Source organism: Alligator mississippiensis, chromosome 1 (genome assembly GCF_030867095.1).
Source record: "Alligator mississippiensis isolate rAllMis1 chromosome 1, rAllMis1, whole genome shotgun sequence".
Taxonomy (NCBI): Eukaryota; Metazoa; Chordata; order Crocodylia; family Alligatoridae; genus Alligator; species Alligator mississippiensis.
In genome coordinates, this window is record NC_081824.1 from 185,768,016 (window position 1) to 185,785,970 (window position 17,955).

The window sequence follows — 17,955 nt, forward strand, 5'->3', positions numbered from 1 at the left end:
CTGTCTTAAAGATCAGAAGTGAAGCTCATTTAAAAAATATCTCTGTGTTATTTAGACCGCTGTAACAAGCAACAGCTTTAGTCAGTCAAGTAACAAGTTTGATCTCTTTGGTCACCTGACGTGCCTCTCAGTGTCAGTTGTGATTTGCAGTAAAGAAATTTAGGGTGTACTTCTCATATCAAATCTTATTCCACGAGTAGTGCTTCATGTTTCATTTGCTGAGAGAAGGGATGCTTTTTCCCTAAGATTGTGAGAGCAGTCAGCTACCTGAGCATCCAGATGTACATCTTCACCTCTTTGCAGTGATTTATCAGCCTCTGTAGATCTACCTGAAGTATGCAGCGCTTGCACATTATAATCACTGATGTTTTTCTAGGTTTTTACCTTCTCTCTGTAACTTATGGTAGCAGGCGATCCTGACCTGACCTGCATTAGCACCAGTACAGTGTTCTTCATTCCCTGAGAGTGAGGCTTTGGTATATATTTAACTATTTGTGGGCAGCAGTTAAATAATCTAGCAACCTCTAGGGTGCCAATAGCTTTTTACAGAAGAGCACCTTCGAGGCAGGTATTAGTCTTACTGCTGGCGGAGGAAATACTACCAAAAAGTTGTGGAACTGAAGTCCACTCCATGATAAAGACTGGGATCTTTAACCCTGGTTGACAGCCAGTCTAGGAGTGAAGCCCGAGTAGCCAAACAAATTAACAATCTCTTTTGCTCTGGAAGCTTCTGTGTCCAGGCTGGTTCCAAATATACTGGCACCTGCCTTTCCTTTGTATTAAACTAGCAAGGCTGGGTGGGGAGCACTGGTGTATCTGTATACACTGCCATAGTGTAGATACACAGTGTCTCCATATACACTGCCCAGGCTTTCTCACCCAGGGGAGGTTACTCCAGCTTCACTCTATTTCCAAACAAGGATTACATTTAGTGAGCTGCTGTCTCACTTTGTGTAATTCTGTTGTTTCGTGAGGTAGACAGATGCCTATTACTACTGTCTCGCTGATGACACTGGGAATTGCTATTGAACCTTTCAAGGTCTCTACATACATTCTCATAGTATAGCAAAAATAGTAATATTTTATTTGTTAATTACAGTCTCTTAGTCCTTTTATGTCATACTAACCACCTCACCTTGTGTGTGTATGTGTGTCCCTCTCGGAACTCTTCTTTTAATAATGATGTTTCTATTGTACTTAGGATCTGTCAGTCAGAAATTATTTATAATGAGATTACAAGGTACCAAAGAAAAAAAAAATAGTGCTGAGGTCCAAAGATAAATTTATGCTTATTGACCACTCTCTAATACAGATTCTCTTCTCCGTCTAGTTTAGGGAGTTTGGTACTTTTATATTTAAATATTTAGAATGGAACAGACTAAATATCTCTTGTGTGGGATGAGTGATGCCACAATAACTTTGTGTTTGTTGGGAGGATTATTCACATAAACTTCCAGTGCTTGTACAATATCTTGGAAAAAGTAAGTCGCCAGTTATGAAATTTTCATTTCTGTCACATAGATAATGATTTATATTTACCTAAATGTAGTTTAAATGTAGTTTACACCATTAATTTAAAATCTAATCAGTTTTGTAAAATTAGTACATAGTAGTTTCTGGTACTAGCTGCCATATAAAAAAAAATCACAAATGTTGTGATGAAGTTAATGGTGTCCTTTTTGAAAGATACGATTATAGGTGAGAACTGTTTAGCGTTTTATTGATTTGTACTAATCTTCTAAGTGTTGCATGTGCTCACCTCTATGTCTAAATTGCATTTCCACAGTTAAAACTATCTTACCTTTTTCCCTTCTTATGCTTCCCATATGGTAGGGCTATATGAATAATATGCATAATAAAGAGTAAAGTACATTAGACTGTGTATATGATACAGATTAAACAGAAACCTGTAGAAGAGGGCTTTTAAGATCCTGCTTATATACAGGATTATTATACAGTAGTTCCAGATTGCTGACAATTCCTGACAAGTGTTTGCATAAATAGCAAAAAAATTTGCATAAAGTTTTCTTTGTAGTTTATCTTTCTCAAAATATGTAGAATCCCTTACCACAATAATTTGTGAATTTACTGAAAAGGATCTGGCTAGCCTTCTAAAAAGAATGATATTGGAATCCTGTCAGAAGAACCTTGAGATTTGAATTACAGCCTCAATATTCAAACTGGGGACTGTATTGTTATTTGTAATATATGTAAAATGATTTTTATGGACTAAATTTAAAATCGGTGACGCAGAATAGGGTTTATAGTGCATGTGGTATAAGAAGTGAGAGTAAAGTGCTTCTGAAGTAGAGAAAATACAAGAAGAGATGAGTATTTACGAAAAACAAAGTAAAACTGTAATTAAAAGACTTTACAAAATTAGATTAAATGGTTATTGTGTATTATTTATTATTCTGATTGCAGTCTCTCTCTGGAAAATAAGTAGGAAAAAGTGTAACTTTGCTTTAAAATATTGCATATATATATATATATATATATATATATTGAACTTGATAAACCATAAATAATTCTAAAAAGATGCCTTTTATATGAGATGAATTTAAATACTATCTCTCATTGTCCATGGAGCACAAAAATACATTAAAGGTAGGTGCATTTTTATTAGTCTGGGTTATTTTCTTTTTTTAATTTTATTTTCAAAGCAGTGTTCTCCTGTATTGCAACTGCTTTGGGATCTACGCTTATATCTTACCAAAATGCCTTTTTTATAATACCTTTATTCTCTTTTTTTAATGCTATTTTTACTCTGTTTTTTGAAACACAGTACAGTCTGAAAGGTGTTTTGTGCTGTGTGTACATTTTCTGACATTTATGTTCTTATGCATTAAGAAAGCAGCATGATGTTTAAATGAATAGTGGATAAACTCTGTGTAGGGTAAATGACCATTTAAGAGATTTAGAACCTGTAAGTGTGCTTTCTAAGGTAAGAAATCTATATTGTAACTTTCTAAGATTAAAAAAATCCTCACAAAATTGTAACAAATGTAGGATAACTATTATAAACTATATGATCAATTGTTGTTGGTTTCCATAGGTCTACACTGTACTTGGCAAACCAAAAAGGTCTCAGCTTTGACGAATTTACAACCTAGGTAGGCAGCATATATAGTGAGGACAGAGTGATATTGAGAGCAACAAAAGGCACATGAGTTGCCTTTCTAGCTCTGTATGTCTGCACAGTTAATTCTGTAAAATAGAGATGGGAATAGTGGGCACCTATACATGTGACGGACCTCTAATTAGCACTTGTCGGAGCAGACTTGATTAATTGTGCTAATTAGCATGCTCCAGCAGCCTCCGCATCACATGTATTCAATGTCCCCACATTTCAAAATGGTGGCAGGGGTGCTTTAACTAAAGTTCGTCAAATGAGCTTTAGCTAAAGCACCCCCACTGCCATTTTGAAGTGGAGAGCACTGAATACACATGACACTCTGGATGCTTTATTTAGAGCAACTCTCAAAGCGGCTCTAATTAAAGCACCTCCCCCTCTCCCCCCCCCCAGCCCAGGGCACATGTATAGACACCCAGTAAAGGCAAAAAGGTGCACTTGGCTCTTATGCATGATCCCACAGTCACGCCTCCTGCCATGCATGTGTGGCCTGGCAGGAAGTATAAATGTGTGGATCGCACATCAGAAGCTATCATGTCTTTACCTGCATGTCCGGCAGAGGCCATAGGTATACCAGTTAGCTAAATCACCTTAGCTCTGACCGTGAATGAAACAAAGTTAAAGTTGTAACAGTTTTGCTATGTTTGTATTACTACAGGGTCATTCAAAATGGTTGCATTGTAACAGCTTATATCAGTATCTTTTGATACCAAAACGTTTGTTAGGTCTGTCTAGATGTCTAGACTGTATCATAATCTTAGAGAGAGGACTGAATTAAAGTTTACATCAGATTATGGGATGGGGTGATTGAAAGGATATGGTGGTATTCAATCATCCTTTTAGAATTCTATGTATTTTAGCTCTAGTTCCACGCTATATTTTTTCTCCATTTTGCCAAAAAAAGGGGACTCAAGACAGAAAGTTTAAGCTTTCATCATTTGCTACAGTCTCAAAACTTTTAGTTAGCTGAGTCTGTTAATCATAATTTGAATAATTTTGTCATACTAGTTTGGTGGGGGCAATTGAAACGTACAAGATATGTAAGAAATGAAACTAACTGTTCAAGCAGCTACTCCACTCATGGCTCCTGGGCAGACTGTCTGAGCATGAAAAAAAAACAAAAAACAAACCTGCTGATAGTCATATCATACTGTGAAGTTTCTTCTGCCCCATCAGTTTATTTTCTGGTTTGGTAGATTATAACTTAATCCATTGCCCAAAACTTTGCTGTGCATTGTGCTTTAGTTTTAAACAACATATGAAACATGTAACTGCCTTTATTTTCAGAGACCTGCCTTTTATGGAAAAGACATTGCAAATGTTCCAGAGTCCTGATTTGTTTTAACCAGCTATATAACCTAAGGTTTTAAACAAAACAAAAAACGTTTTTTAAAAAGAGATGTTCAATCAACTGTTAAATATTGAACAGTTATGATGGTCCCTTTTTATTGAAGGGACCAGTTGTTGGAAATGATAATGGGTTTTGGATTTAAAATACCAGATGTACGTTAATTGACATAGGAGCTTAAATAGGTTGTACTTGATAGTAAATCTTAGATGTGATTATAAATATAAACAAAGACCTTTGTTGATCATATTAATCTGTTCTGCCTATACCCAATCTGAAATCATAAGTCTGTGAGTTTGGGCCTCAAAAACTTGCTACAGCAGCTATTTTTGAGGTCACAAATTCATATAATCATTTTATGTTGAGGATAGCCAGCAAGAGTAGATGACATTATTAGAAACAAAGTCTTCCTTGTGGGAAGAGAAATAAGGAAAATATGACACAAAATTGGAATTGCCTTTTAATATAGTTTGTCATTTATCTGTGAAAATGCATGAAGGAAGATGATGAATGTCAGAGTTTTAAAAAATATTGTGGAATGGAATGGGGAAAAGATTTAGTGTTTTCTGCTACTCTTCTGTTTGTGAAAATACACCTTTAAAGTATTGCCATTAGTAAAGTTTAAGTCTGCATTGATAGTTTTAAAATAATTTGAGAGGTTTATAGGTTTTGAGATTATGTAAAGAGAAAATGGTGGTTATATTTGCTTGAGTGTGCACTCGTGTGGCGGGAAAAAATGAAAACTGGTATCGGACTTTATCTCTAAATTATTAGGGTCTGTATTCAACCCTGATCTTGTATATGAAGAAATAAGAATAATACTTCTGCATGAATCACAAATTTAATTTAAACATCACAAATAAGTAGCATCATTAGCACTAAATTGGTATGATGAAACTATTGGTTCAGTTTGAAATCGAAGATGTAAAGATGAGCAATATTTACATCTAGAAATTTATTCTTTAGCACTATCACTCTGTTATGTTTTTGTTTGCTTTATTTTCTATGCCATAATATATTTTTTTCTGTTTCTGCTTATGACTTCAAATGGTGTATATGTACTAAAATATTTTTGAAAATTGTTTCTAAAACAATTTGATAAATTTAAGATTATAATTTCATAAGCAGAAAAGCCATCAAGGGAAATTTTAAGAATCTCAGATCATATTTCTAATTCAGTCCATTAGTATTAAATTATAACAAGTGCAATCACCTTTCTTCCCCAAAAAGAATGTTTTTTAGATACGTGACTAATACGTTCCAAGTATAAGATACATGATGTCAGAACCCTCCTGGTCTTCACTTAAGATATTCTTAATATTGAACAACTATTACCATTATCATGTTGCCCTGATGTATTAAGAGAACATTTAATTCAGCTATATGTAAATTAGCTAAGTTGTTACCCATTCTAGATGGGCCATACATATAGGGACATGTTAATATATAAGCATTAAAATGTGAAATTAAGAACATTGTTATTTGTTCTTAATTTTTTATTGTTGTGTAAACGTGGCTAAAACTAACATACAGAAAAGATCATAAAAGTAGAAAAGCTGGCAAGGCAGGTTAAATTAATAGGTGAATATTATACAATCGGGGGGAGGGAATTAGAGAGTCTTGACTTACACTGAAGACTTATAAAACACTAGCAAGATGTTCTTTTCCCCACCCCTTCTCTCTCTTCTCCTCTTCCACATTCTCTAATGTCATAGTTTTGTAGTAGCTAGGATCAGGAGGGACCTAACAGATCATCTAGCCTGACCCCCTGCCACAGGCAGGAATGAATGCTGGGTTCAAAAGTCCCCAAACAAGTGATCATCTAACCTATTTTCGAGTTTACCCAAGGTAGGGGCGAGGACCACTTCCCTAGGAAGTTGGTTCCAGATTTTGGCCACCCGAACTGTAAAATATTGCCTCCTGATCTCTAACCTGAACCTATTCTCCATCAGCTTATTACCATTGTTCCTCATCACCCCAGGTGATGGTGGGGAGAGTAGGGCTTTTCCTACTTGCTGATGATCTCCCTTGATGAGTTTGTAGGCAGCCACCAGGTCCCGCCTCAGCCTCCTCTTGCCGAGGCTGAACAGGTTCAGGTCCCTCCCTCAGTCTCTCCTCATAGGGCCTGTCCTGCTGCCCTCTCACCAAATGGGTGGCCCTCCTCTGAACTCTCTCCAGGCTGGCCACACCCTTTTTAAAGTGCAACGCCCAGTACTGGATGCAGTACTCCAATTGCGGCCTGACCAGTGTCACATAGAGGGGGAATATCACTTCTCTGGGCCGGCTTGACATGCATCTTTGGATGCATGGCAAAGTATGGCTGGCCTTGCTGGCTGTGGTCTGGCATTGGCGGCTCATGTTCATCTTGGAGTCAATAATGACTCCAAGATCCCTTTCTGCCTCTGTGCTTTCAAGAGGGGAACTCCCCACCCTGTACGTATGCTGTGGATTCCTTCTCCCAAGGTCCTCTCTCCTTCTCACTCTGCATTTATCTACGTTGAACCCCATCCTATTCTCATCTGCCCACTTTTGTAGTCGGTCTAAATCTAGTTGCAGCCTCTCTCTCCCTTCAAGTGTGCCCACCTCACCCCACATCTAAGTGTCATCAGCAAACTTGGACAATGTGCTTTCAACCCCCTCGTCCAACTTGCTGATGAAGATGTTAAACAGTGCGAGCCTGAGGACTGAGCCCTGGGGGACCCCACTGCTCACATCTCGCCAGGTTGAGTATGACCCGTCCACCACTGCTCTCTGGGTGCGCCCCATCAGCGAGTTTTTTACCCATCCAACTGTGTAGGCATCAATGCCATAGTCACTTAATTTATTAATGAGAATGGGGTGAGAGACAGCATCAAAGGCCTTCTTAAAGTCTAGAAAGACTACGTCCACGGTGACACCATCATCCAAGGATTTAGTTACCGGGTCATAAAAGGCAATCAGGTTGGTCAGGTAGGACCTGCCTTTGATGAACCCATGCTGATTGCCCCTGAGCATGATCTCCCCTGCTGGCCCCCCACAGATGTGCTCCTTGATGATTTTCTCCAAGATCTTCCCGAGGAGCAAGGTGAGGCTTACGGGCCTATAGTTACTTGGGTCTTCCTTCTTCCCTGTCTTAAAAATGGGGACCACATTAGCTAGTTTCTAATCCCCCGGCACCTGGCCAGATGACTACGAATGCTCATACAGCTGGGCCAAGGGCTCCACGATGACCCCTGCTAGCTCCCTCAAGACCCTTGGGTGGAGGACATCTGGACCTGCAGATTTAAAAATGTCCAGCCCTTCCAGAAGATCCCTAACTACATCTGCGCTGACCCAAGGCCTGACAAGAGCTATCCCCGAGATTGTCCCTACCTCTGGTAAGAGGGATGTCCTGGTCCCTGTTCAGGAGAACAGAGGCAAAGAAACTGTTAAAAATATTGGCTTCAGTTAAACTAACTGCTAAAAAGAAAATTTACATTTGCTATAACTGTGGTTTAGGAACACTATTTGTCCCATCTAATTTTATGTATAGTTCTCTTGTTTTTCCCTACTGCAAAACCGTTTTTTTTTTTAATATCATGGTTTCATTGAATCAGCATTGCTGTTCAGTTCATTTGGTACTTCTACATTTTGTAAGTATTTTTATGAAAATTGTCTGAACTACACGTCAGCAGCAGGTAGGTGGTGCACAGGTTGCAAAATATACACATAAGCTTACAGATACCTGAGCATTCCCGTGCATTGGACTGCAAGTTTTGACAAAAGAGTTAAACCAGTCACAGACCAATGATAAGAAAAGGATTCCTTCCAAGACGCTTCACTTTTAAGTCATGTTTTTATGATACAAGAGTTTAAATTTGCCAGATACATTGCTTGTGCCTAAGCTTAGCTTACCACTCTGTGATGTCTTGGCTCTAAGTCGCCAACAAACAAACCCTTTTGATGATTTATATGTGCTAAGTGCATAGATTTACTGCTGCAGTTTGAACATTTTAAAATTAAAATATATTGCTCATTCTGAATGTATTGATTTACACATCTCTGTGTCAATATTAAGTCGAGTGAGTTGTCCAATAAGTTAAAAATATCTGGCAAGGCAGGTTACATTTAGTGGATTGGTTTAGGTTTTATACTTGTGTATTTGTGAGCCATGTATTCATTTTTGTTATTTTGCCCTTTATTTTTAATTGGTGTTACAGATGTTTAAAGTGTCCCCTCAAGCCTGACAAAAGGTGGTAAATCCCATCGTACGATTTACAGTGAAACTTCTGTCCTTTCCACTTATTTACTAAAGATTTAAAACTGTTTTGCTCTTTTTCTTGAGAGTTTTTATAAAAACTGTTACAATTAATTTTTAAGAATAAATTTAAGCTGTTGTGTGTGATGCCATTGTCCTGCTAATTTAGTTTCCTCACCACCTAGTGTGTTGGGCTAGTTTAATCCAATATTGGGTTGTCCCGCACTCCAATAAGTAAAAATGGATATTCTGCTTTTTACATCACTTCCTGTATCTAAGTTGTAGAAGTTTGCAGTTAAAGGTGAACTAAGTTCTTCAATTAAACTAACTGCTAAGAAGAAAATTTACATTTGATGTAACTGTGGTTTAGGAACACCATTTGTCCCATCTGATTTGATGTATAGTTCTCTTGTTTTCTCTACTCCAAGACCGTTTTTATTCCCTCTGATGGACTTTCAAAAATAATTCTCTAGGAAGCAGCCAGCACAACCTCACTATTGGCTGGAAACTCACTGAAATTAATGGGAGTCTTTCTGTTTGAACTAGGATCCTGTGCCCAGGGATCCAATTCAGACAGCTCTCAGTACAGTGGGCAAGCTACTCTAATGATATATCCATTAGCCTTTCTGAAATTTAAGCATGTGCCTTTTATATTTTAATATTTGTAAGGCCTCTGGCAGATGTTACATTTGAAGTGCAAATAATGTGTTAATATAGCAATGGATTGTAACATACCACACATTTAAACACTTTATCATGTGAGAATGAACCATAAAAATGGTCATCCAGCCATAAAAATGTTTCTTGCCAGATGCAGGGGTATAGGTTGTAGCCGTGTTGGTCTAAGGACATAGGCAGACAAGGTTCCTTGGGTGAATCTGATATCTTTTATTAGACCAACCCAAATAGTTGGAGAATAATTATTAAGCAAGCTTTCGGGTTCAAAACCCTTTGTCAGGCATAGGACGTTTTGAACCCAAAAGCTTGCTTAATAATTAATTTTGAACTATTTGGGTTGGTCTGATAAAATTTATCAAATTCACCTCTTGCCAGATGCAGAATATGTTTGCAGCTTGTTTCTATTGCACTTTAATTAGACTGTCAGTGGTAGTCCCTTGATTCAAGGATGATCTCTACAATGGTTTATTGATGCGTCTTGAGGTGAATTAAGAGTCCAGTACTTGAACTACAGATACATCCACAGAAGTTACAGATCTTTCTGCAGGCACGAGCAGGCCATAGGCTGGGATTTCTCTCCTTTCTGTCGGAGATCAGAGCAGCGCCGGCAGCTGCTTTCTGACCCCCCCCCCCCCCCCCCCGGAGCAGTAAAACTTTCACCTGACAGGCTGGTAGTGATGGATGGGGTGAAATTAACCAGGCATAGATGCGTGTTGGTTACAGGAGATTGTTTACTTACGTCGCCCAGATAGTGATGTGCGACGCAGGCTGAGCCTTTGTTCCTGTTACAGTTGCATCGATTACAGTCAAACGTACGGGTTACAGCCAAGCAATGACAGACGTGGCGCCGAAAACGTGCTATCGTGCCTGCAGGGCTTTGATACGTCAAGATTTACGCTGACGGGGAGTATTGACAGCTGATCAGACCATCAATCTACTCTGGTGATGGACTCAGGTCTCTCCTCAGAGGTTTCTCCGGGGTTCTCCGACTTGGCAGAAGTTGCTAAACTATTTATAGACAGAGGTGTCTGACGGAGATACCCAATGATGAACCGTTATGTGGAATCTTTAATTTTCTGGTAAGCAGCAGTTCTTTGTGCTCTCAGGTTGCTATCAGGTTACAAGGTAGTGGGTTAGGTTTTCTGCCTGTTACGTATGAGGTTATGATGAGGGGCTTACGCTTGTTTCTTGACCAATTGCAGGGATTTATGGCAGGGCTATCCCCTTTCACCCTGACCAGTCTTAAGTTTCGTTTCTTGTTTGTGACGTGGGCATAAATTATATACAGCTCTCCACCAGGATTTTGTTTCAGGAGTTTCTGGCAAGAATTTCTTTTAACCCTTAGTTGACTACTTGAATGGTATCTCTTGCTAGTGGCATGGGCACTGATTAACTGGGTTGTGACACTTTCTTTTCCTCCACTCTCTCTTCTCTACTTTGAGGGCAAGACGCTTTACCTTGAAGCAGGCTGCCACTTGGGTGAGCTTGCGTTGCCATCAGAATTGGTTAGCAGCCAGCTCCTCCCAGCTCTTGATGTCAGCATCCATTTTCTTGAGATATGCCTTTAATCTGTCCTTGTAGCATTTCCTCTGACTGCCATGAGATTTCAGGCTACAACTAAACCTGGGAGTAGAACACTTGTTTTGGGAATCAAGAGTCAGGCATCTGCACCCAATGTCTGGTCCAGCGAAGTTGGTGCTTGAGGATCACCAGCTCAATGTTGGTAACGTTGGCTTCAACAAGGATTCTGGCATTTATACAGTGGTCTTCCCATTTGATGTGGAGGATTTTCCAGAGGTATCGTTGTTGATACCTCTCCAGGCTCTTGTGATGATGATGGTAGGTCATAACTGTGGTGCAGACCTACATCTTGATGTTGTTATGGAGATTGTGATCAATAAAACCATGCCAAAGCAGTTTTCTGAAGGAGGTGCTTGCACACTGGATCCTGTGTTGGATCCCCTCATCACTGTTTACTCTCTGAGAGAGGTGGCTACTGAGGTAGGTGAAGTGCTTGACTACCTCCAGCATTTTTCCCTCAGTGGTAATTTGATGGGAAAGGAAGTCACATTCAAGGCCTGGAGCAGGCTAATTGGGATACTTGAGTCTTTTCAATGCGGAGAGATGCCCAAAGTTTAGTAGGTTACTGTGAGCAGATTTAGCATGGTCTGAAGGCTTTCCTCAGTGGGGCAAGGATGATGCAGTTGTCAGCATGTTGGAGGTCAAGAATAGTTGTTTTGAATAATTTGATCTTAAAGTAAAAATGTCCCCAAACGAAGAGCTCTCAATCCATTTGGTATTTAGTGGTGATTCAGGAAGGGAGGTGGTCCTCAACAAGAACCAGGTTGATGATTAAAAAACATGGAGAACAGGATTGAGATAAGCTCCTTTAACTGGTAAAAATGAAGACTATTGGCAACTTTTCAGCAAGGATAGGTCCCTTGAGCCTCAAACATGTGCCTTCTTGTAGCCCAAAATAGGAATTACAGTGATCTGATATCACTGGTCAGCTAAATGGCATTATAATAAATGAGGTGGTGTAATAACTGGATAAGCCATAGCACCTTATGAAGTAATTTTGTTTACAGTGTCAGCACTAATCGATATTAAATAAAATTACCTAAGTATCTATATTAAGCACTTCTATTGTGTACATCACTAACTCTGTATGCTGTCCTTTGCACTTTGCTTTCATAGAAATTGGTCTCATATCTTTCTGCAATTTCTTCTTATTTCCTGAAATATAAGAATTCTTTTGCTTCTCATCTCTTCAATAAATTTTATATCACCTATCACTTCTGATTCATTTGGACAAGATAAGCCATAAAAATAGCTCTTGATGCTAGCAACTTATTTCTGAGACTGCAGCAAATTCCTTCAAAACAGGAGTTTTACATAGGAGATTTGAGTCAGATCATTTCCTCACCATTGAAACTGAGAAGAGTGTTATAGCCCTGTAATACAGTAGCACAACACTGAAAAGTGTAGGGGATCAACCATGCTGCAGGGGTTTAGGTTGTAGCCGTGTTGGTCTAAGGACATAGGTAGACAAGGTTCCTTGGGTGAATTTGATATCTTTTATTAGGCCAACCAAAATAGTTGGAGAATATTAAGCAAGCTTTCGGGTTCAAAAACCCTTCGTCAGGCTAAGGAAGTTTCAGCAGTTGGTGTGTGCTCTTCCTGGATAGAATGATCAACCATGGAATTTATTGGCATGGTAGAGAATCAGATTAAAGGAATTCTCCACTTGCTTCATGAATCTTTTCGGTTTTTTGCTGTTTAAGGTGTGGACTTTGGGATGATCTGTTGTGTGGAGATAGTTGGTTTAAACAAAAAAAGTATCAACCATGACTCCCCTTTTGAGGAGAGAAACGGTGGCAATTTTGGGCTCAGCAGCAGCAGCATAATCAACTGTGAGGTTTGCAGCAGGGAGAACACTGCTTCATGAGGTCTGGGGCTCTCAGCAGGGGCAATGGGTAGAACGTGGCCAGTTTAAGACAAGCTGCTACACTGTTATTGCACGTTTTGTGGAATAACCAACTTCATAGCTTATTCCTTGTTTTATCACACCATTAATTGGGTGAACATGTAGCTGGATCACAACTTGGGGCATATTAACTGGTTAATTACGCCTTAAGTGTAACATGTAGAGGGGGCCTAATACGTGTTTATCTTTTTGTGATTTGGTTTGAGACTGTTGATAAAAAAGCACCATATAAGGGCCGTGCGTGCTCAGTTACAGTGCAGAATCTTTAATCCAAATCTGTTACCTGGAACTCAGTTTCATGTTTCTGCTAACTTTATTGAACATGTTGTGTTTTTTATTATATTATTAGGGAGAAAAAAAACCTTTAAAAATATTCAGCATTCTTCATGGCATTCAGATAATTGGATTTTACAGTTTAACTATATACATAAGTTAATAACAACATAATAATATTCAGTTAGTGAACGTCACCACAGTACAGTATTTTGCCTGAAGTACATTGTATGATTGGCTGAAAGAGTCATGTGAATACCTGGGTATGATCAGAGTCTTAATATTGTATTCCATACAGCACATTCCTTCCCTTTCTGAGATTTTTTTCAAACTTTCTGCAGCAAAAACAGAATAGCAGTGCTAGCTGTATACTCAGTCATCTGCTTAATCCTTATCCTCTTCGCATTGTCAATACCCATCTAATTCCACTTTAACAACAGTAATTGGCTGATGGAGTAGCAGATATAGATTTGTTTTCCTGATGACTCCTTGACTTTTTTCCTCTGGTAATACTAATAGAATTCCAAATCCTTACTGGTGTGATCATGTCATGAGTAGGTCAACAGTCATGTCAAGGTCCTATTGGAAACTTCATAGCCAACATCTTAATTTAGACTTAGCTATCTTTTTCTCTAGTATGTGCAATTGTAAGCAATTCTTTCAAGTCTCACACTCATTCCATTATAACACAATTCATTTAATTCAAAGGGAGGTAGTTCTGCATGTGAATTATTTGGCTAGCTGCAATTCAGTAAATACCAATTCAGAAGAGCAGCTTTCAGATTTGAAATATTAACTGCATTGGGTTTTGAGTGAAAAAGATATTATTGTTTGTTTGCTGACATGTCTCTCTAAACTGTCTCATAGTTTTATAGTAACCTAACGATGATGGAAAATAGACATGTTAGGTCCCTGATATTCAAAAACAGCATTGAGTTTTCACAGCATCTGAGATCTCAGATCTTGTCTCTTCATTCACATATGTTAAAGGTAGCAGATCTAGAAAGCATTTCCTTCAGGCATTGCTGACACTTTTTACTAACAGCTTGCTTCCAGAAGGCTTGAGGATAATTGTCTCCCCTTTATTTTGCTTGTTTTCCTTTTAATTAACTGGGATTAAAAATTAAGCCTAACACAAATGTACACATTTTGTAAATGGATAGTTCAGCAAAACGAACTACCTGCTTTGTGTAGGGCTGACCATGTACCAGTAAAATCACTCACTTCAGTAGGAACAAATCTATAAGAATAACTACTCCTGTTCTGTGATCATGGAAGTGATGCTCCTAGCCCAATACTGTATGAGACAATGGAGGGGAAAGGGGGAACAGCAGAATTCGGAGTCCATGTACCTGACTGTTGCTGTTTTTTTAATAGCTTGCAGAGTTTTTATCCCACTTTCACAAGTGTAAGTTTGTCTTTTTCGATCGTCCTGCCTGTACTTCTTTCTCATTTACTTATTAACGCCGATACTACAGGTTTACCCCACTCTTTAAAAATGGATTTTATGAGTTGGGCAGGTGTCTGAATTTGAATGTCACCCTCTAAATAGAAGCTGCTCAACAGCTTTGCTTCTGCATACTAGCACTAACTACAGCAGGAACTGCTGATATAAAAAAAAAAACAAAAAAAAACGAAGGACATTTGTCCTGTAGGAATCTACTGAGTTGGCTAGTTCTTAGCCTGCTGCCTATTGAAACCAGAAGCTTTTTTTTCCTCATGCTCTGACCAAATCCTACATCAGTGCTAGTGGAGTTTCTGATCAATTACAATGAAGCTAACTGGCATTAACAGTGCTGTCAGTCTTAACATATTTACTTGTCATCCTTAAGTGTCTGCCTCTGTGATAGGCAGGAAGAAAATTAAGTATTTTGTAGCTTGGCAGAGGGGATATCTTAAAAATTGGGTTTTGCTGGTGCAAACCATATAAATCCATTTTGTTTTGAAAGGAATCACTCTCAGTTCAGTAGTACTGTACTTCCTAACCATTTCTTAGACATTGCTAGTTTTAGGAACAAGACCAACCTCAGTACCCATGGTTGCAATCACCATGGTATCATTATATTAGCCAAACGATTGTGGTTGTGTATAGCAGTATGAATAGCAGTACAATGTTTTATCTTTGTATTAAGACAGTCTTTCAGGTTTTAAGTCATTTTGTAATCTGATTAATTGAACGAATAAGAGAAGTCTCAAGCAGGTTTAAGATGAACTTGAATTGACATTGCTCTTTCAGGAAGATGCCTCCTTTTTTTTGTGTGATTGTCACTGCCACATTAATTTACATATGCGTTCATTTCTATTTTTGTTGGATTTATATCTTGCCTTATCCAAAACGCTCAGCATGGCCTGCAGTACACAAACAACCAATCAACAGGATCCCTAAAGAATACACCAAAACCTGAGAACTCCACCCTCCTTCCCCCAAGCCACCACCTCTGTGCCCAAACCCCCATACAAACCATCCTGCCAGTTCCAGTGATGCCTTCCAGTTGCTACTTGCATCGAGACACAAAAATCTCTATCCATCCCAATCACCCCAGTTCACCTCCAGATGAGATCCTCCCCCAGTGTCCCCTCTAAGCTGGCATCCCATCTCCCACCACGGAGCTGAAGCTATCACCTCCATGACAAGAAAACACACTTAGCTCCTCCTCTGCTCAGTAAACACAATGTTGAATTCAAAAGAACCCTAACAAAAAGTAAAAGACAGACCCTGTATTACCTTGGTCATTACTGAAGGGCAATGCCAGGGGGTATCCAGAGAAGCCTGCCAGCTCTGTAGGGTTTGCAGGCTGGTCAGGTACTTCTTTCTTCCCAGTGGCCAAGATGGTGCCTAGACTTGGCCCAGCCTTTCCCCAGAGGAGAGGGAGTTGGTGGGAAGGGATGATGGTTGGCCTAGGGTCGCTTGTCAACTTATGGGGCCACAGTTCTTCATGTGTTAGATTTAGATGTTGGAGATTTTGAGTTAACACAAAGCACCTTTAAATAGGGTTACCATACATCCAGGTTCTCCCTGACACGTCTTCTTTCTGGGTCCTCTGATCTCCATCTGGGTGGTTTTTTGAAATAGGCGCAAATATCTGGGATTTTGCTGGTAGAACTACATTGCCTGACTTGCTTTGGCCACGTGTGTGTTTACCAAGTATCTGGGTTTTCCTTTTGCTGTGGGAAAAACATGTATTTTCCTCTTTAAAGGAGGGAAACCATGGATTTCCCCTTGCAGGCTGTATGCACGTGGCTGGCATACAGCCTGAAGACAGGGTGGTGGAAGCAGCCCCAGCAGCTGGATGCAGGTAGGTCTTTGGGGAGCAGGGGTTGGAGGGCCAAGGTTTGGGGACTATCTGTGGGGGCTGTATCTGTGCATTTGTGTGTCTGTGTGAGGGCTGTGTGGAGGGGATGGGGGTGGGGGGAGGCTGGTGCCTGCCAGCACTGGGAAATGGTAGCCGGCTGCGGCAGGGCACGGGGGGTGGGAGGGGAAACATCTGCCCCTTCAGAGGGGGAAGAGCATGGGGGAGCCCTTTGGGGGTGGTAATGAGCTGTGTGACTGGGCCAGCGGTACCTGGGCCAGCACCCATGCTCATATGGGTGGGTCACCTATGAGGTGCTGCCCGGGGGGGCTGTATCCAGGCTGCCTGGCTCTGCATGGGAGCCCCAGCCCAGGGCAGGGAGTGCCACAGGCCTCTTTTCCTCCTCTCTCCAGCCTGTTCTGGGGCTGGACTCACTCCACTGTGACCCACACAAGCTGGAGTTTCATAGTTGGTAGGGTTGGAAGGGACCTGAGGAGATCATCTAGTCTGACCCCCTGCCGTGGCAGGAAAGAGTACTGGGGTCAAACGACCCCGGCCAGATGTTCGTCCAGCCTCCTTTTAAAGACCCCCAGGGTAGGAGCCAGTACCACTTCTTTTGGAAGTTGGTTCCAGGTCCTAGCCGCCCTGACAGTCAAATAGCGCTTCCTAATGTCTAGCCTGAAACTACCCTCCGCTAGCTTGTGTCCGTTGTTTCTTGAGTTGTCACTCTCTGGTCTGGTTGGACAGGACTGGGGATCACAGGGGGCTGTGGTTTGGGAATGAGGGGCACCACGGGGGCCAGGATGCTGCAGGGCACTGACAGTGCCAGGGGGCTGCAGGTCAGGAGTGAGGGGCACCCCCCTCTAACAGATTCTCTTTTTGGAACTGGAATTATGGTAACTGTACTTTAAACTATTTGTTTGGTTGTCATTCTGAATATTTATAAATAACATTTTGTGCAATTAAAACCAAAAAAGTTTGAGACACTGATTAGGAAACTTTTTTTTTTCAAGTCTTCATTTTCTTCTCATATGTCCCGCATCCATTTCTACAAATCCTCACTTGATTATTTTTTCTCTTTGACTTGTGTCAGACAGAAGGCTAATTATGTAGTGTTCTTATATTGTGCCTAATAATTCAGTTTTGCTATAAGACCATATGTTAGAAAGTGCTACATCATGGCTTGCTTTGACTTCCTGAATATGTATTCTTACTTGTACTCTAGGTTATGTATTGCTAAAAGCTAATAGTGTAGAAATAAAAAATAGCTAAAACCTGTTGTTGTTTCAGCTTTTTTATTAAAAGCAATATTATTTACTATTGTTCAGCCTGTGATAATTAGGCTTTATTAACTGAATTAGAACTTATATTGGAAAGATTCAGTTTTATATTGGGGTTTTGGTTGGTGAAGAGTGAGATAAAAGTCATTCTTCTAGGCTTCAGATGATTCCATCTCATCTTTATTCAAGTTGCAAATATGGCCATCAAAAAGGCTAAATAGGGTCTGATGTCTTACTCTGTAGATTGAAA

At 39.9% G+C, this 17,955-nt stretch overlaps 1 protein-coding gene across 2 annotated transcripts in view; it reads left to right on the forward strand.

Moving 5' to 3' along the window:
- Positions 1 to 17,955, forward strand: part of GPATCH2 (G-patch domain containing 2) — a 221,051-nt gene that overhangs the window by 79,243 nt on the left and 123,853 nt on the right. The gene's annotated exons all lie outside the window — the stretch shown is intronic.